This window comes from Globicephala melas, chromosome 10, assembly GCF_963455315.2.
Source record: "Globicephala melas chromosome 10, mGloMel1.2, whole genome shotgun sequence".
NCBI lineage: Eukaryota > Metazoa > Chordata > Mammalia > Artiodactyla > Delphinidae > Globicephala > Globicephala melas.
In genome coordinates, this window is record NC_083323.1 from 78,145,049 (window position 1) to 78,164,382 (window position 19,334).

A 19,334-nucleotide genomic window follows, 5' to 3' on the forward strand; every position below is an offset into this window, starting at 1 on the left:
GTTACTCGGTATGGATGTACCATATGGACTTACTAGAGTTTGTTTAACCATCACCTGTTGAGGGACTTTTTTTCAATTTTAGGCTGTTAGAAATAAAGTTGCTATGAACGTTCATGTGCAGGACACATGTGTCAACATAAACTTTCATTTCTCTGGCATAACTGCCCAAGAGTGCAATTGCTAACTTGTAAGGTAAGTGTATGTTTAGATTTTTAAGAAACTGCCAACCTGTTTTCCAGACTGACTGTACCACTTTATATTCCCTCCAGCAATCCTCCCCAGCGTTTTGTATTGTCACCATTTTTTATTTTAGCTGTTTCAATAAATGTGAAGTGATATCAGTGTTATCTCATTCTGGTCTTATTTTCATTTTTCTAATGACTAGTGACATTGAACATCTTTTCATGTGTTTATTGGCCATCCATAAATATTCTACAGTGTAATATCATTTCATGTCCTTTGCCATTTTCTAATTCGATTGCTTGTTGTTTTTAAAAATTTTTTAACTGATGAATTTGGAGAGTTATTAATATAATATAGATACTAGTCCTTTGTCAAATGACTATCCTAATTTTAAAAAAAAGACTATTTATTATGGAAAATTCCAAACCAGTACAGAGTTAGATAAAAAAGAATAAAGAACCCTCGTGTACACATTTTTCACCTTCAACCATTATCAGTACCTTCTATACCCTTAACTTATTTTGAAGCAAATCACGTACCTTATATTATTTAGTGTATACACATGTCAATAGGACTCTAAAAGGACTCTTAAACACAACTATAATAGAACTGTCATATCTAAAAAGAACACTAATTCTTAATACCATCAAATAGCCAGTCATTACATTTCCCCTTTTTTTCATGTTTTTTCACTTGTTTGTTCTAGACAGAATACAAATAATGTCTATACATTGCAGTTGATTGATAGGCCTCTAACGTCCCTGTTAATCCATAAGTAGCTACTCTTTCACTTTTTCCTTTTCTTTCTTGTTTTTATTTTTTGCTTTTTTCGAAGATAAACACAGCCAACATTAGTTGAAGTAGTGAAAACAGATTTTATTCAGTAACTACTGATGGTAGGGGAAAGAGGTGAACTCCATTTCAATTTGTGCAAAGGTGATTGGGCATTTCAAAGGGAGAATGAGGTGTAGTGGGGAGGGGGAGAGAGTGGAGACTCAAGCAAAAAATTATGAAGGATTGGTAAGTGTAAATGTGATTAGGCTAGTTGTGTCTGCTAGCTGGTAATTACTGAAGTGAGGATTTTATCCTCCCACAGAGACTTTATCCATCTCACTTTTGCTGTGGCTTTTTGTTTTTTGTTTCTGTTTTTTTTTTTTTTTTTCATTTTGTCCTTTGATGCTTCCCACAGTCTGCATTTTGCTGAGTGCATCTCCATGATGTCGGTTAATGTTTTCTTCTATCTGCTGTATTTCCTGTAAATTGATAGCTAGATCTAGAGGTTTGATTGCATTCAGGCTTTCTATTTTTGGCAAGAATACTTTGTAGATGGTGTTGTATACTTCCAGGAGAAAATAAATAATTCTGGTTGTTTTTCTTTTTGTAAAGTGAGTTGCCTTATGCCTAGATCCATTATTTCAGTAGGGATTGGAAAATAGTGCTATTCTAATTCTATCATTCTCTATTCATTCATTAGCTAGAATATCTACCAAGAGAAACATTCCTTCATGAAATATTTGGTTACCCTGGGGGTACAGTTTTTATAAGCAACACAGATGCTTGATTTTTGTGCTTTATTTGCTAGTTTTTCTGTTGATGTTCAAATGTCCATCTTTGGTCAGTGGAAGCTTTCTCCAGGTTGGTCCCTAAGTCCTTTTGATGCAGCCATGGTTGTCTTCCCTGATATTCCAGGTATTCCATGATCATCTTATACATTTTCTACCCTAGACCTGGAAACCCATTTCTCCAAAAGCTTGTGGTTCATTTTGTGAGTGATGTATAGAACCAAAATTAGGGCTTTCACAGTGCCCATTGCTACTGAATAATGACTGTTTCTAGGACTTTTCAGTGGCAAGTTCTGTCAAAATTGATTATCTTTAAAATATGAAAGTAGGTAATGAGTTCATTCTGATACTTTCAATTCACATTTAGAACTGCAAGGCTTTTGACCTCACCGCATCCATGGTGCATCTCTATCTCCCTTCCTGCCACTGAAAATTGTGGCTCCCAACACCACCAGCATAATTACATATTCGTTTTACCCCACATTACTCACATGACAGTCTCAAAATAACAAAACCAATGCGACCAGGAACAATATGATTATTAAAAGTAGTTTGTGAGTTTTTAATAATTCTTTTTGTTTTTAAAGTATATGGTGTGAGGTATATACCGTACAATTACTGTTTTAAATTTACTTGATATAGTTCCTGTCTGTATAGTTATGGCTCATTTGTTGCATGCTGCTTTTGATTTTTAGGGTTTGTTATTTTCTTGGCTTTGATTTTGTTTTATAATCATATAAACACTGCTTCTAAATCTACAAAACAAGGTCACTCAGAGAGGTCTATCCCAGTCCTCTCTGCTCCGTTGGCTCCCTCTATCTGTAGGTAACTCTTTCTTCTTTTTTCCTTCTTTATCTTCACCTTTTCCTTCTCTTTTTCAGTTTAGTTTAGCTTTAATTTAAAGTAAATAATTCTCCCTCCTCCCATCTTAAATAAGCGGTAGCATATTATACTTTTTTCTCACTGAGTAATATATCCTAGAGACTACTCCATAGCAGTATATTAGGGTCATCACTATTATACTGTCATAGCTCCTTAAGAATTACCGAGGTAGCCCAAATGATTTCATTTTTGTCTGCTCTTTAGCCTTTGCTTTTCATATCTGCTTTTGAAGATTCTATCTTTACATATTTTTAACTTTCTTGTTTTGTTTTTTGTTTTTTTATGGTATGCGGGCCTCTCACTGTTGTGGCCTCTCCCGTTGCGGAGCACAGGCTCCGGACGCGCACGCTCAGTGGCCATGGCTCACGGGGCCAGCCGCTCCACGGCATGTGGGATCTTCCCGGACCGGGGCACGAACCCGTGTCCTCTGCATCAGCAGGCGGACTCTCAAACACTGCGCCACCAGGGAAACCCAAGATTATCAAATTCTTTTTAATTTCTGGTGTAAGCTTGATTTGAATTTAGCTTTAAAATATCAACCTCTACTACAATCAACCAGGCAGCTTTATAGTCCAGTAAATTCAGTCGTTACAGTTCCATTGATTGCACATGTAGGGGACTCGGTACAGTTTTAATGGTTGTTAAACACTTGTTGCTTCCTGCTCTCCCTTCTTCTTTTTGTTATTTTAACAAAATGGTACTGTAAAGAATACCTTATATTGGCTTATCCAAGTAGAAAAGATTTGTCTGACAGCTAGAAAATATGGATGAGAAAGTTCTACTTCTCATGTTTCCAGAATTAACAAGCTCAACCAATTAGTAGATATCTTCCAGCAGAGAAACACTTGTTTTTGGTTAAACTCTCACTCATAAGAAACAGCAAGTCATGGATTAAGAGAGAGAGTGTGTGTGTCTATAGCAGGGAGAAAAAAACTAATTTTGCAGAATTTATGATTTGGTTACTCCTTAGCATTTTATTCTACTTCACTCCACTAACCTGCTAGAGGATGGCATACAGGGTGACCTTCTCCTCCTGGTTTTCCCAGGACATTCCCAGCTTGGGCACTGGAAGTCCCATGTCCCAGCAAGCTCCTTAGTACTAGGAAGACTGGACTGGTTGGTCACACTTGATGTCAGTCCAGCCTCGTGTATGGAAATCTCTAGGCTCGGGAAACTTCAGACTAGACAATTTTCAGAGGACTTTTAGTTGGGCTTAAATTTAGTTTAGGACAGGAAAAATGCATTTGTTAAAATAGCTGTCTCAAATTGGGCCCTGATATCAGTGGGGTTTGTAAAGGGAGTGTTAAGACTTACATTATCAAGATTTTTAAATTTTCATTTTGATGAATTAAATGCCTTCTGTGCAAAACACTAGGCTGAATCTACAAAGGAAACTCAGCTGAGTTAAGACAGAAAGAAGCACTATTCTTTAATTGAACATTAAGTGACTTTGCACATGGTTTGGTGATTGGAAACATAGCAACACTGTGGTAGTATGTCAGTGAGAAAATGAAATTGGCTGCAAAGGAAATGGGAACTAGATTAAACAAGTGGCTCTGGAAGTAATTAGGACAATGAAGCTGTCTAGTGGGTATTAAATAATAATGGATCAGGGCAGCTGTTGGTCTGTAGCGGAATTTATGTGAAGGGGAAAAAGCTGTGTGGGCACGAGGCATGTTGGGTGGTTGATGTTTGGGCCAGGGCACCTTTTGCTCTTTGGGGTGAATTAGGAGAAAGGCCCCCTTCCTCAGGGCAGATGCAGCCAGCACCGGGGCGCACGGTTGTTGATTGGCGCATGAGCTGGATTCCAGCCCTTTTAGTCCCCTCAATTCCACTCCTCAGTCAGCTCGCTCATGCAAGAGCAGCCTGCATTTGAGCATCTGACTTCAGTATCCAAGCTGAATTAAAGGAACCCCATGAACAAGAAGAATGCCAAAAGCCAAATGAAAGCTTGGTCTTCTAGGAAAATATTTTGTTTCTTTGCCTTCTCCTTCCAAGAAGGAGGGAGCTGATAGAACTTGAGAGAGATGAAACCCTTTTTCCATCCTTCAGTGAGGTGAGCCTCATTGAAATCCTTTCAACAACCTTGTAAGGTAGAAATTATAATGACCATTTTATGGCTGAGGTTCCCGAGACCAAGGGAGATTAACGGGCTTGCCTCGTCTCCCAGGTTCACCATGTCCAGCATCCACTGTATATCAAGGGAGGCATAATTTGAGAGCTTAGGATGAGGGACCCATAGAGATTTCACCTGGCAAACAAGGCATCATATACAGAGATAATTAAAACTTAGAAAACTGGGATATTGTAACAGTATTTTCTAAATGTTTAGTTTGGAACATATAAGCAAAATATAAATAAATATAATTAAACATGTGAATATATATATGAATAATATTACAGGGACTGGAAGTTCTAGTTCCTTTGGCAACTTTTCTACTTAGGCTTTTTATAGTATGTTTAAAATGTAACCCTTAGGTCTAGAAGGAAATTAGAAGAAAGTTTTAAAAATTATGTAACCCAAAGAAATATGCATTTGAAAAAAATGTAGACAATTATTATGGATTCCTAACTTATGCAATAACAATAGACATTATATGCAAACATTAAAACTGACAATTTATATGACTAATGGTTGTTTCTATGTTATGTGTACTCTGTGCTAAGAACCGCTGTGATTCTTGTTTTTACTGTGAAATCTTAGTTATAGCTGTCTCCTCAGGAGCTTTCAGTGTGCATGAGCTTTGGAATTTAAAAACAAAACCAGATTGCCCAGAGTTGAAGTATTAAAAGTTTTGAATTTTTAGTAAATGTCATAACATACATTACCCTCAATGTAAAAAATGGAGTTCCAAGGAAAATAAAACTTGAATCCCCCAAAGTAGGATTCTTGTAGGAAAAGTGAATTTTAAAAATGTTTGCCAAAATCACACAGGAATGACTGACCCCCCACTTTCTGGTCCTTGCAGCTCCGACAGTCAGTCCTCCTTGCCTTAAATATAAAGGGCTTTAGGGGTTGGAGCCAGCGAAATGCGATGTCTCTGGATGTTTGTTTCTCTTCTCCTGTGTCACCACTGCTTATGTCCCTGTGAATGGTACTGGGTTTCCTTAGGCCACCTACTCTGCTGCAGGCCTTTGACCACAGCAAGGGCAATGCTGCAGGGAGGTTATTTATTTCAGGAGTAGCCATGGTCTGCAGGAAGCCCAGTCTGCCAAATGTCCTCCTTGGCCTCTACATGAACTCAATGAATGGAACCATGTGTGCTTGGGAGCTTCTGGATTTACTGTCTGTTGTTACGAGTTGCTACAGTGTGCGTGAGGATGCGGCGGCAGGGGGTGGGGGTGGTGAGTAGGCTGTGCAAGGCTTTAGATTGAAAGCTGGATTGGAGAAAGTGACTTTGTAAAGGTTTAAGTGAGACTTTCTCCTCTCCCTGCCCTAAATCTAAGCTGCCTGGATCTGTAGCACAGACCCCAGCCTAAGTTCCTCTCCCAGTTACAAGCATGAAAGTGGGATAGAGAGAGACCTAGCTGGGCCAACCTGGCCTCTGTTCTACATAGATGCAACAGTGGAGGAGAGACCAAGAAAGGATGCTGACCTGTAACACAAGATGGCCTCTCCCATTAGCAGTGGTGGCCCAGTCTATGTCCTGGGTACCTAGCGAGCAGGTCAGAGTTGGGACTGTGGGGAGAGGCGGTCCTGCTCCAGGTACTTAAAGAGCCCTAATGACAAGGGTGACACCAGGTGAGGAAGCTTAGGGGAAAGGTAGCTGCCTGGTTGAGATGGCTTTGCCCACATGTGGCTAAGCAAAAGGCAGGTGGAATCAACATCAATCATATTTAGGTATATTCTACTGCTGTTCAAGCCATCAGGGTTTTATAGTTTCAATTTAACTTTTCTGCATTCAGATTTCAGACACTTGACTGTGAAACACTGAGGAGTGCAGCAAGTACAGGTGTAGTGGCTCCTTTGCTGTGTTTGCAGGGAGCCCTCATTGCCCAGGGCAGGCTGTGCTTACTCCAGTCCCTGTGCAGCAATATGGGCACCCCTGCTCTTAGCCCCTTCTGGCTTCCCCTGCTCTCCCATCTTTTGTCTCTCTAGGCCCAGGTCGAGTCTCGCCTATTCCCTACATCCTCCCTTCCTTTTCCAGCCCATGTTGATTTCTTCCTTCTCTGAACTCCTTTAGTCCTTTATCAAGTGAACTGCTCCTTGGGGCTGTTAAGAAAGTACAGAAAGGTTGGTGTAGCGTTGAGACGTGGGCTAGGGAACCAGGTGCATAGGTTCAAGCCCCAGTTCTTCTAATTACTGGCTTTATGATTTCAGGAAAGTTCATTCACTTCTTTATGCCTCAGTTTCCCCATCTATAAAATGAGAATAGCTATAACACCTGCTTCATAGTTGTTATTTGTTGTTGGTGGTGGTGTGTGCGTGTTTAAAGAGTTAATGCATGTGCTTAGAACAATTTCTGGCCTATGTTATGCACCTAATAAATGTTAGCTGTTATGTAAATGTTAAATGTATGCATTTAATCCTTTCATATATTGCTTCTAATATTCAATATTTTGCTTGTTAAATTGAATATTGCTGGGGAGAGGGTTTAAGATAGCAGCATTGGAAGATCCTGGACTCACCTCCTCTCATGGACACAACAAATCTATAGCTACATGTGGAATAATTCCCTCTGAAAAGGACCAGAAAACTTGATGAACAGAGTCTCTACAATAAAGGGTGGAAGGACAGCATTGAGATGGGTAGGAGAAACAGAGATACAATCTTGTCAAAGAACAAGCCACACCCCAGCTGCAGCAATGCACAGTCCGAAGGAGCATAAAGGTATGGATCCTTTCCCTGAGGAGAGAAGGATCCAAGCTCCACATCAGGCGCCTCAACCCTGTAATTCTGCACAGGAGAGATGAGGTCCCAAAACACCTGGCTTTGAAAGCCAACGGGGAAGACACCCAGGAAAGCCATAGAGCTACAGGGGATGGAAACCTGCTTTTAAAGGGCTTACATGTAGACTCACTCTAACCAAAAACCAGTATGAAAACACTATATTAAAAAAATGCATGGGGCATTGGTGAAGGGGACCCACTTACTAGTCTTGAAGCATCTGCTGGAGAGGGATGCTCCCCAGGAACTGAGACAATGGTGGGGATCATTTTTATGACCTCAGGCTACCTTGCTAATTCTGGCACTGGCAGGTGGCATTTTGGAAATCTCCATCTAACCTGTTAGCACCAGTACACACGTCTTTCTGAGAGCCCCACATGCCCCTGCACCCTCAGCCGAGCCTCATAGCCTGCCAGGCCCTGCAACTGTTTTGGAGGCCAGCCCCACCCACCAGCATACCACAGCAGCAGCCATGGCCCCATCTCAACTAGAGGACACATAACCTACATAGGGGACCTCCCTTGAATGGGAAGGTATAACGTTTATAAATGTATATGCACCCAACAGAAGGGCACCGTGATATATAAAGCTAATATTAACAGACTCAAGGGAGAAATTGAAAGCAATACAATAGTAGTAGGGGACTTTAACACTCCACTTATATTAATGGATAGATCATCCAGACAGAAAATCAGTAAACATCAAATGAAATGATACATTAAACCACACTGACTTAATTAGGTATATAGAGAGAATATTCCATCCAAAAGCAGCAGAGTAGATTCTTATCAAGTGCATATGGAAGATTCTCTAAGAGAGATTACATGTTAGGTAACAAAACATGTCTAAATAAATTCAAGAAGATTGAGATCATATCAAGCATCTTCTCCAACCACAATGGTATGAAATTAGAAATCAATCACAAGAAAAAAACGGAAAAAAATACAAATGTAGAGATTAAACAACATGCTACTGAATAACCAACAGGTCATCAAGGAAATCAAAGGAGAAATAAGAAACCTAGAGACAAATGAAAACAGAAATTCAACATATCAAAATCTATGGGTTGTAGCAAAAGTGGTTCCGAGAGGACAGTTCATAGCAATACAGGCCTACCTCAAGAAACAAGAAAAATGCCAAGCAAACAGTCTAACTTTACACCTAAGGGAGCTAGAAAAAGAAGAACAAATGAAGCCCAAAATTAATATAAGAAATGAAATAGTAAAGATCAGAGTGGAAATAAATGAAATAGTGACTTAAAAAAATAGAAAAGATCAACAAAACAAAGATTTTTTGAAAAGATAAACCAAATCAACAAGCCATTAGCTAGACTAACCAAGAAAAAGAGAGAGGGCTCAAATAAATAAAATCAGAAATGAAAGAGAAGTTACAACTGATATCACAGAAATGCAAAGGGTCATAAGAGACTGCTATAAACAATTATACACAAACAAATAGGGCAAAGTAGAAAAAAATGGATAAATTTCTAGAAACTACAGTCTTCTTAGACTGAATCATGAAGAAATAGAAAATCTGAATAGATCCATTACCTAACAAGGAGATTGAAACAGTAATCAAAAAGCTTCTAACAAACATAAGCCCAGGACCAGACAGCTTCACTGGAAAATTGTATAATACATTTAAAGAAAATTTAATACCTATTCTCAAATTCTTCCAAAAAATTGAAAAGGTGGAAAACCTTCCAAATGCATTTTACAGAGGCAGCATTATCCTGATTCCAAAAACAGACAATGACATCACAAAAAAAAGAAAATTACAGGCCAATATCCTTGATGAACATAGATGGAAAACTCCTCAACAAAATATTAACAAACCAAATCCAACACTATATTAAACGGATCATACACCATGATAAAGTGGGATTTATTCTAAGGAAGCAAGGATCGTTCAACACCTGCAAACCAGTCAACATTATACACTACATTAACAAAATGCAGGATAAAAATCATATGATTGTCTCATTAGTTGAAGAAAAAACATTTGGCAAAATTCAATATCCATTTATGATAAAATTTTTCAACAAAGTGGGTATAGAGGGAATGTTCTTCAACATAATAAAGACTGTATATGACAAATCCACAGCTAACATCATACTCAACAGTGAAAAGCTGAGTGTTTCCTCTAAGGTCAGGAACAAAACAAGGATGCCCACTCTCGCTGCTTTATTCAGCATAGTATTGGAAGTCCTAGCCACAGCAGTTATATAAGGAAAAAGAAATAAAAGGCATCCAATCTGGAAAGGAAGAAGTAAATCTGTCACTATTTGCAGATGATATGGTACCATATATAGAAAATCCTAGACTACACCAAAAAACTGTTAGAACTAATAAATGAATTCAGTAAAGTTACAGGATTCAAAATCAATGTACAGAAATCTGTGGTCTTTTTATATACTAATAATGAACTATGAGAAAGAGAAATTAAGAAAACAATTCTATTTACAATTGCATCAAAAAGAATTAAATACTTAGGAATAAATTTAACCAAGGAGATACAAGACCTGTACACTGAAAACTGTAAAATACTGATGAAAGAAATTGAAGAAGATACAAAAAATGGAAAGATAGTTCATGTTCAGGGATTGGAAGAATTAATATTGTTAAAGTGTCTGTACTACCCAAAGCAATCTACAGATTTGGTGCAATCCCTGACAATATTTCAATGGCATATTTCACAGAACTAGAAAAACTAATTCTAAAATTTGTATGGAAACACAAAAGACCTCTGTCAGCCAAAATAATCTTGAGAAAGAAGAATGAAGCTGGAGGTGTCACACATCCTGATTTCAAGCTACACTACAAAGCTATTGTAATCAAAGCAGTATGGTACTGGCACAAATACAGACACATAGATCAATGGAACAGAACTGAGAGTCAAGGAATAAACCCACTCATCTATGGACAATTACTATACAATAGGGAGCAAAGAGCATACAATGAAGAAAGGACAGTCTCTTCAATAAATGGTGTTGGGAAAACTGATGCAAAAGAATCAGATCAGACCATTATCTTACACCATGCACAGAAATTAAGTCAAAGTGGATTAAAGACTTGAATATAAGACCTGAAACCATAAAATTCCCAGAAGAAAATGTAGGCAGTAACTACATTGACTTTGATCTTAGCAATGTTTTTTATGATTATGATATGTTTTATGATATGATTCCAAAGGCAAGATAAAAAATAAAATAAAAAACAAACAGGACTACATCAAATGAAAAGCTTTTGCACAGTAAAAGAAACTATCATAAAAACAAATAGGCAACCTACTGAATGGGAGAAGATATTTGCAAATTATATATCCAATAAGGAGTTAATACCCAAGATATATTAAGAACTCATAAAACACAACAAGAAAACAAACGACCCAATTAAAAATTAGACAGAGGATCTGAATTGACATTTTGCTCAAGAAGACTACAGATGACCAACAGGCACATGGAAAAATGTTCAACATCACTAATTATCAGGGAAATGTGAATCAAAAACACAATGGGATATCACCTCACACCTGTTAGAATGACATATCAAAAAGACAAGATATAACAAATGTAGAGGATGTGGAAAAAAGGGAACTGCTGTACACTACTGGTGGGTCTGTAAATTGGTGCAGCCCCTGTACAAAACAGTATGGAGATTCCTCAAAATAATTAAGTAGAACTATTAATACTATATGAACCACCTATTCCACTTCTGGATATTTATCTGAATATCACAAAAATATTAATTCAAAAAGATTTCGGCACCCCTCTGTTCATTGCAGCATTATTTACAATAGCCAAAATACGGAAACAGCCTAAGCATCCATCCAATACTCCTCAGTCATTAAAAAGAATGAAATCCTGCCATTTGGACCTTGAGGGTATTTTGCTAAGTGAAATCAATCAGACAGAGAAAGATAAGTAATGTATGATTTCACTCGTATGTGGAATTTAAAAAAAAAAAAACAACGAACAAACAAAAAAACAAAAACTTACAGATACAGAGAACAGATGAATAGTTAGCAGAGGAGGAGGAGTTGGAGTGTGGGGGAAATGGGTGATAGGGGTCAACTGTATGGTGATGGATGATAACTAGACTTGTGGTGGCGATTACTCTGTAGTGTATACAGACGTTGAACTATAATGCAGTAACCTGAAACTTATATAATAAAAAAATTAAACATTGTTGTTGGAATAGCTTGTTGTTTTTCACAGAGATGTAGTTGTAGCGGCCTTTTTGTTAATTTCCTGAATTGATCAGGTATCTTCTGGTATCCTGAATTAACATCCTTTAAAACATGTTATTGGTACGTTTGTACTTCTGAGAGTAGTATTTGAAATTTAATCATCTTCCTGGAAGGTGAAAACATATTCAGTTGGCAGTGATTGAAAGATGGAAGAGCATTGATGGTTAAGAGCACAGGGTGGTTTTATATTCTGACTCTTCTGGCTTACTACCTGTGGGACCTTGGGACAAGTTACTTGACCATTAATGCCTCGATTTTCTCCTTGTAAGAGGAAGATACTAAGAGTGTACATCTTATAGGAATGTGCTAAGGATTATACACATAAGAACTGTGCCAGGGGCACAAAAAACTTTCACTACTATTATTGTTAACAGAATGTGTGTTTCTTCAGTTTACCAGGACAATCCAATATCAAATACTCTTTTTCACTAGCTTAGTTGTACTTGAATTTCTCAGCCCACTTATCCCAATAAAGGGGATAAAATCAGAAGGTGTGATGATAGTTTGTCTGTTTTTAATCTCTTTCTTAGTGCAAAAGTTTACTTGTGTATCTGCACAAATATGTATTGCAAGTAGCAGTGATTTCATTTCCATGGGTTTCTTAGAGACTCTGGTGTACGAGTTTGGACTGATGGGCATAAAGGAAAACCCATAGCAAGTGCTGTCTTTCAGCATCGTTGGAGACGAGACAGTGAAAAGGCATGCAGTCGGGCATCAGAAAAGTCAATTCTGGTTTGGATTCACTGCTCACCAGGTCTGGATCTGCAAGATGAGGCCAGTGCTGTCTGTCTGGCAACCTCATGTGGATCTTTGGAGGATTAAATGTTAGACTGGATTGAAAAGCCCTTTGACATAGAAAATGCCAGACAAATACGTAATATGCATCTTCTTGTGATACGTTCCTATTATGGCAAATTAAATATTCTGGTTAGTATAAAGATTTTATACATGCACTAAATTAATGACCAATTAACATAAAATTAAAGTATGTTAAGAAGAAACTTAACACCCAAATCATACTGCTAAATAGATGTAACAACACAAGCTTTTCTTATTTATCCTTATGAAAAGGTCTCTCCACCTACTTGGACTAGAACCTCACATCTGTTTCTAAATCTGATATCTCAGGAACTTCCAGAATAAGTTCTGTCCACCATGTTCCCCTTTGGACTTTTGGGCCCTTTGCTCTCTGTTATGGACCTCAGTGTGGACACAGTACCAGTGTCATACAGTGCCAATGCCCCACTTCTGGAAATCAGATTGGGTCATCTCTGCCTCAAGCCCTTCACTGACTGCTCACAACCATCAGAACAAAGCCCAGACTCCACAGTGGGATGTGAAGGACCATGGTAACGTGGCCCCAGCCTGCCTCTCCAGCCTCCCCGCTCAGCCTTCTGCCACTGTTAAATCCTGCAGCTAGATGACCGTCTCTCACTTCCTCATCCTGCTTCCCAACTCTCAATCCTAGGCCCCGTATATGTGTTTTTCACGTTTTCTCCTCACCCAATTCACCCCTCCTCTTCCTCAGGTGTCAGCTTCATTGTCCCTCTCTTGGGGCATCCTTATCTCCCTCTCCGTTTCTGCTTGCAACTCCTCCCTGTGGGGCTGGCTGATCATATCACGGTGCAGTCACACCCTCCTAATCCTGTTCACCTTCTCCTTGTAGCCATCTCTTCTCATTTAGAATTTCTGAATCAACCCACTGTACATGGAGTTTGCATTTCGACCTGCAACAATCACTACATACATTAACGTTTAAATGGATACCTCTTAAAAGACGCCTCAAGAATTGTGCACTGCCTCAGCCCATTCATTGGTATGAAAAGTTTTTATTATAGGTTTTATTGTAGATCGGTACTAACTGATAAAGATGAACTTTATCATTTTTAATTAAGTAGAAGTCACTGTGTTGTTACCAAGCAGAAATGCCATTTAATAAATAATCCGTGTTGAAAGTGTACTGAATAAAGCAACTCCGTTTTACTTTTATGCTATGTCGAGTAGCGGGTGCTGTGGATTTGGGTTTGGGTCTCACCTCTGCCACTTGCCAGCTTCGAGATCCTGAGTGAGTACCTCCTTCAGCCTCATTAACAAGGTGGGGACAAGTATGGACTCACAGCGCTGGTATGAGAACTAAATGAGATTTAAAAGGTAAAGCACTTAGCACAGTGACTGACATATATTAAATGCATTAAGTATCCCCTATTATTAATGAATTGAAACTAGCCTGCTACTTTAATGACAAGCAAGAGTGATAATCACCAAAACTGAATTTTTGGTTTACATATAAAAAGAATAAGAATTGGTGCCTCTGACTAAATTCATTGCAGCAGGAATATAAATTAGCCCCTCTGACTAAATTAACGAAGCCTGAACTCATTGACCTTTGACACTAAAGGAACGTGACCTTTTGCAAGTCAAATAACACTTTGGGGCTCTTTTTCTTTTCACCTGTAAAACTACCTGAGCTGTTCCGATCCCTTCCATTTCTAACTCTGATTTTCAGAATGGTTAAAAGAACTGAAATCATCTCCCCCTTTGCCTTCTCTGTCTTTATTTCCACTATTCTATGTGTGATAATCTAAATATTTCTTTGCAAGTAACCTGCTGAGCTGAGTTTAAATTTTCAAGAAGAAATGTTACCAGAGCCACAGAATGGGGTAGTGAAAGTCACTTTGGGTTTCTGAGTAGATTGAACTTAGAAATTCATTTTATCTTAAAACAGCTCCTTCCCTTTGGAATCTGCATCTGAATATCAAAGAAGACATCAAAAGTAGTTCTGCTCCTCTATAGAATGCCACTGGTTATTGCAATTTAGGTGAGGCGCTTTATGGGTTCAAGGAGAGTGCAATCAAAGAGAGAAACCGAAGACACTTAAATTTCTTTTGTTGTTTTTGTTAATCTTTTCATCTTTTCTAATGTGAGCTATGTCTTTGCTACTTTGGTCAACTGAGAGATCTTTTCTCTCTCTGTTTCAAAGAGAAGCAGGATTTCTAAACTCCTACTCTAAAAAGCCCTGAATTCAAATTATTTTTCTTTCTTTCTTTTTTTGGTCATAGTATGTGACTCTTTGTTAATTTTCTTTACTACCTTGAAAGAGCAGGAGAAATTAAATCAGTATGACAGGTGTTCTAGAAGGAATTTTGTATATAGCTTTCTATAATTTATTAGTATATTGATTTTTTAAAAATTATTTATTTTGGCTGCGACAGGTCTTAGTTGCAGCATGTGGAATCTTTGTTGCGGCATGTTGACTCTTAGTTGCGGCATGCATGTGGGATATAGTTCCCCAACCAGGGATTGAACCCTGGGTCCCCTGCATTGGGAGCACGGAGTCTTACCCACTGGACCACCAGGGAAGTCCCAGTTTATTAGTGTATTACTAAATAGTAATAACTTGTAGCTGAGATATTTGCCACTGGAGCTGTTATTAAGGCAAAAATTATCAGGTTTCTGAGAAGGGCTGGATAGTCTAATATAGTATTCTCATTTAATCCACCAGGAATCCTTCAGCTCACTGTCCAAACCCCAAGCAGTGAGTTCGTATTTTGTACCCAGTCTAGCACTGGAGGGTAAGGAAAACACAGATAAAGAAAAGAGGGTGAGTGGGGGCAGATAAATCTTTTTAAAATTCTGTTAGGGTCCCTAAACATTTATTGATCATCTTGCTGTATGTATCAATTAGCTATTAACACAATAATTCTGTGTTAAAGTTCAGTGACTTAAAATAATAAGCATTCATTTAACCCTCAAGATTATGGGGTTGGAGGCTTCCCTGGTGGCGCAGTGGTTAAGAATCCGCCTGCCAATGCAGGGGACACAGGTTCTAGCCCTGGTCTGGGAAGATCCCACATGTGGCAGAGAAACTAAGCCCGTGCGCCACAGCTACTGAGCCTGTACTCTAGAGCCCGCGAGCCACAACTACTGAAGCCTGAGTGCCTAGAGCCCGTGCTCTGCAACAAGAGAAGCCACCCCATGAGAAGCCCGCGCACCGCAATGAAGAGTAGCCCCTGCTCGCAGCAACTAGAGAAAAGCCCGCGCGCAGCAACAAAGACCCAACGCAGCCAAAAATAAAAATAAATAAATTAAAAAAAAAAGAAAAAAGATTATGGGGTTGGTGACTTTGTTACCGAATTCAGATCTCGGATACGAGAGACAAGCGCTGGTAGAGACAGAAAAGTTCCTTTTATCAGAAAGCTGGTTATCTGGGGGAAAGGCGGACTTGTGTCCCAAAACCGTCTCTGAATGTTCTGCGTGACTCTGAAAGTTTTTAAAGGGAAAAAGGGGAAGTAATCTCAGTTAATCATTGAAATAGGGGGTCAGGGTCATTGCCATCCCCCACTGTGCACAGGCCTGTGGGCCCCCTGTGATCTTTTTTTAGATGCTTATCTTGTTCACACAGTTTGTTTATGAGATGACTGAAGGGGAAAGCTAGGGAAGAGATCTGGTCATCTGTTCGTTACTTATTCTTCATTTCTATTTCTTTGATCTAAGGAAAGAACCAACAGGTTAGGCAAAGTGTTGTGTGATCAAAAGATTTGAAAGGTTTGGGCCAGAAGTTAGTTAAAATATAGCTTTGCTAAAGTGACAAGACAAAAGGGACCTCCTGCAGAGAGTTCTTTCCTGAAAAAAGCTGCTTACAACTTCGGGTGGCAGGTTGTCCTGGTCTCACCTAAGACCTCTCAATGGCATTTGAGGACCGAGTATCTATGGAGGGTAACCTCAGTGAGAAGTCCCAGTTAGCTCTGAGTATTTGAACATGATCAACTGAGGAGGTGGGTGTTAGTAGTTAGAAAATTTGGGGTCAGAAAACTTGGGGTGTGAGGTGCACAGGTTAGGAAATTCATTTTGGATAATCTTGATCTTACTTTATTTGCCTAAAATCAGAAATCGTTAAAAATGCAGAATTTGGTAATGCCGATACCCCAAGCTAATGTTAAAATATTTTTTTCATGTGCATCAGCAAATTTCAAGGGTCTGCTTAAAAGTGAGGGATCAACTAGTATTTGCTTCACCCTAATTGCTGGGCATTCCTTTTTTTAAATGTCAGTAGGTTTTTCTATGTTTTTCTTTATTTGTCATCTTTGATGTCATCAGTTGGTGAGAACATCCAAGGATCATAATATTTTGAACCTGAGAGGGACCCTGAAACCACTGAGTCTAACCGTCATTGATATAGCAAGGAAATGAAGCTCCTGTAGATTTCTACCAAGTTATGCAACAAATTAGTTTGAAGCACAAGAATAGAACCCTGGACCCTTGCTTCCTATTCTAGTGCTTTCCTCAGTGGTTTGGTTTTGTTGTTGGCATGTTCTCTGGCTTTGCAGGGAAAACAATGGAGAATTTGACTGAAGTTGAAAATTAGCAGTGGTGGCATTTGCATATCCTTGTGTTTCTAAGTCATGCTCAGCTATATTAACTTGTGATTGAAATGAGTAGCTGAGATAATCTGATAATATGGTTAAGTATTACTTCTAGTTTTTCAGTGTCCTCCTCTATTAAAAAGGAATTACAGGCTTCCCTGGTGGCTCAGTGGTTGAGAGTCCACCTGCCGATGCAGGGGACGCGGGTTAGTGCCCCGGTCCGGGAAGATCCCACATGCCGCGGAGCAGCTGGGCCCGTGAGCCATGGCCGCTGAGCCTGTGCGTCCAGAGCCTGTGCTCCGCAACGGGAAGGGCCACAACAGTGAGAGGCCTGCGTACGGCAAAAAAAAAAAAAAAAAAAGGAATTATAATGTTTTTCCTCAAGGAATTGTTGAAATTACAAAGAAATTAGTACATCACTTACGTTTGTATCTGATACATATTATTTGCTATTTTTATTATTATTATTATTTGTTGTTTCTAATTCACAGACATCATGGACTAAGGGGGAAAAAATTCTACTGTCCGATTTCATTGTAGGAGGGGGAGGAGGAGAAGATGCAGAAAATTCACCTCTTAGACTGCTCCGTGTATGAGCTAGTAACCTCAGCCTCTGACCTCGTGCTTACCACAAAAGGGGGGCCATGTCATTTTGGCTTATTTTCTCATTTAATTTTGGTCAACAACTGGAAATTGAAATCTTGAAAGGAGGTCATTTTTTTCAGCCACTGCTCCCTGTGTCGTTCTAGGCTTTCATTGCTTTGGGATGCTACATTTAAAGAGTAACTTATCTGACACCTTTAACTGAACTTTTTGAGGAAATAGAACTTCTCAAGGAGGAAGAATTTGCAAACAAAGCGACACTTTATAAATGTCTCTGAAATAACCATCACAGTGAGCTTTCAGTGAAACAAAATATGAATTACCTAAGTTTAACATCTGAAACCCTGTGGTTTGTTTTATATAAGGCAAACCACTTCTAATTTTTCCAGTGTGTTAAAATAAACAAGCAACAGAGGGAACCTGAGAAATGAAGTTTCTAAAAGCAGACCAACCCAAGAAGGACTTTTTCATTCAGAAGTGTTGCAACCCTTTTCCTTCCCACGCTGCCATTCCCTTTCCCTTCCTGCTGCCACTTATCCTCACCCTGTAAAGGAATAGCAGAAATGTCCAGGGTTGGTCTTTGTTGAGTTGGCCTGAAAATGATGGTGATAGAGGGGGAGCTGAGAAAATGCACGTAGCAGTGCTTTAACTTTTTGGAATCACAGACCTAGCTGACACTGGAGATCAAAGTCAAGGACTTTGCCTCAAAGAAATGCACAGATGCAGACATACACAAAATCTCCTGTGCAGTTTCAGGAAGCGGTAAACTCCCTCAAGCCCATTTCAGGACAGAAAAGATGCACCTGCCTCCTGAGAGCTGATAGTATTCCTGGCCTTACTCCTTGCCAAGCTCTCTTTTGAGAGCTGAGAGAAGAAAGAATTTAAATGTAATGCTTGGTGGTGGATCCAGTCCAGAGCTTGCTAAGAGGTGGCTCTGTGTACTGTTTTTTGGAAGAAGAAAAGGGAAGCTAGAAGGAAGGGACTTGCCCCTTAGTGACACTGTCTCCTCCTTACGGTGCCACTTGGATGCACTTAGCTGTAACAAAACAGGAACCACGTGTATTTTGTAAGCAGTCAAGTTAGACATTTCTTTGTGAGCTGCTAACCCACTCAGGTCTTCAAAAGGATCTCTCTCCTTATAGAACATCCTTGCTGTGTGAAGATACCACATTCAAGTGCAGATTTTAAGAGTTTCTGGGGGAGGATTCCTTTGAGGAAAAATTAGACTAAAAAAAGTAAAAGAAAAAAATGAAAAAAGGCAGGGGAAACAAGGATGAGGTGGGAAATGTTTGCTGGATTATGTGGTTCAGTTTGACTTTTTTCCCTACACTTTGTACAGAAATTTGCCTGTAGGTGAAAAGGACTTTAGGGTTTCCTGAAGTTTGTTGACAATCTCCTCTTGCTTCCCTTTCATCGTCTTTATTAAAACCAGCCAATCACATGTCTTCTATGTGGATGAGTACAAGTGGGTGAACTGTGGGAGATGCAGGGTCCACACAAGTTGCTGCCCCTCTAGAAGTGACATTCCTGTAACCTAGTCTGGTTCCAAAGGTCATAGGCAGATGAGGAAATTATCCACTGCATATGGGTGAGCTCTGTTTGACC

General features: G+C 39.2%; 1 protein-coding gene across 4 annotated transcripts in view; it reads left to right on the plus strand.

Annotated features, from left to right (window-relative positions):
* Positions 1–19,334, plus strand: part of TMTC1 (transmembrane O-mannosyltransferase targeting cadherins 1) — a 263,380-nt gene that overhangs the window by 101,511 nt on the left and 142,535 nt on the right. The window lies entirely within an intron of this gene.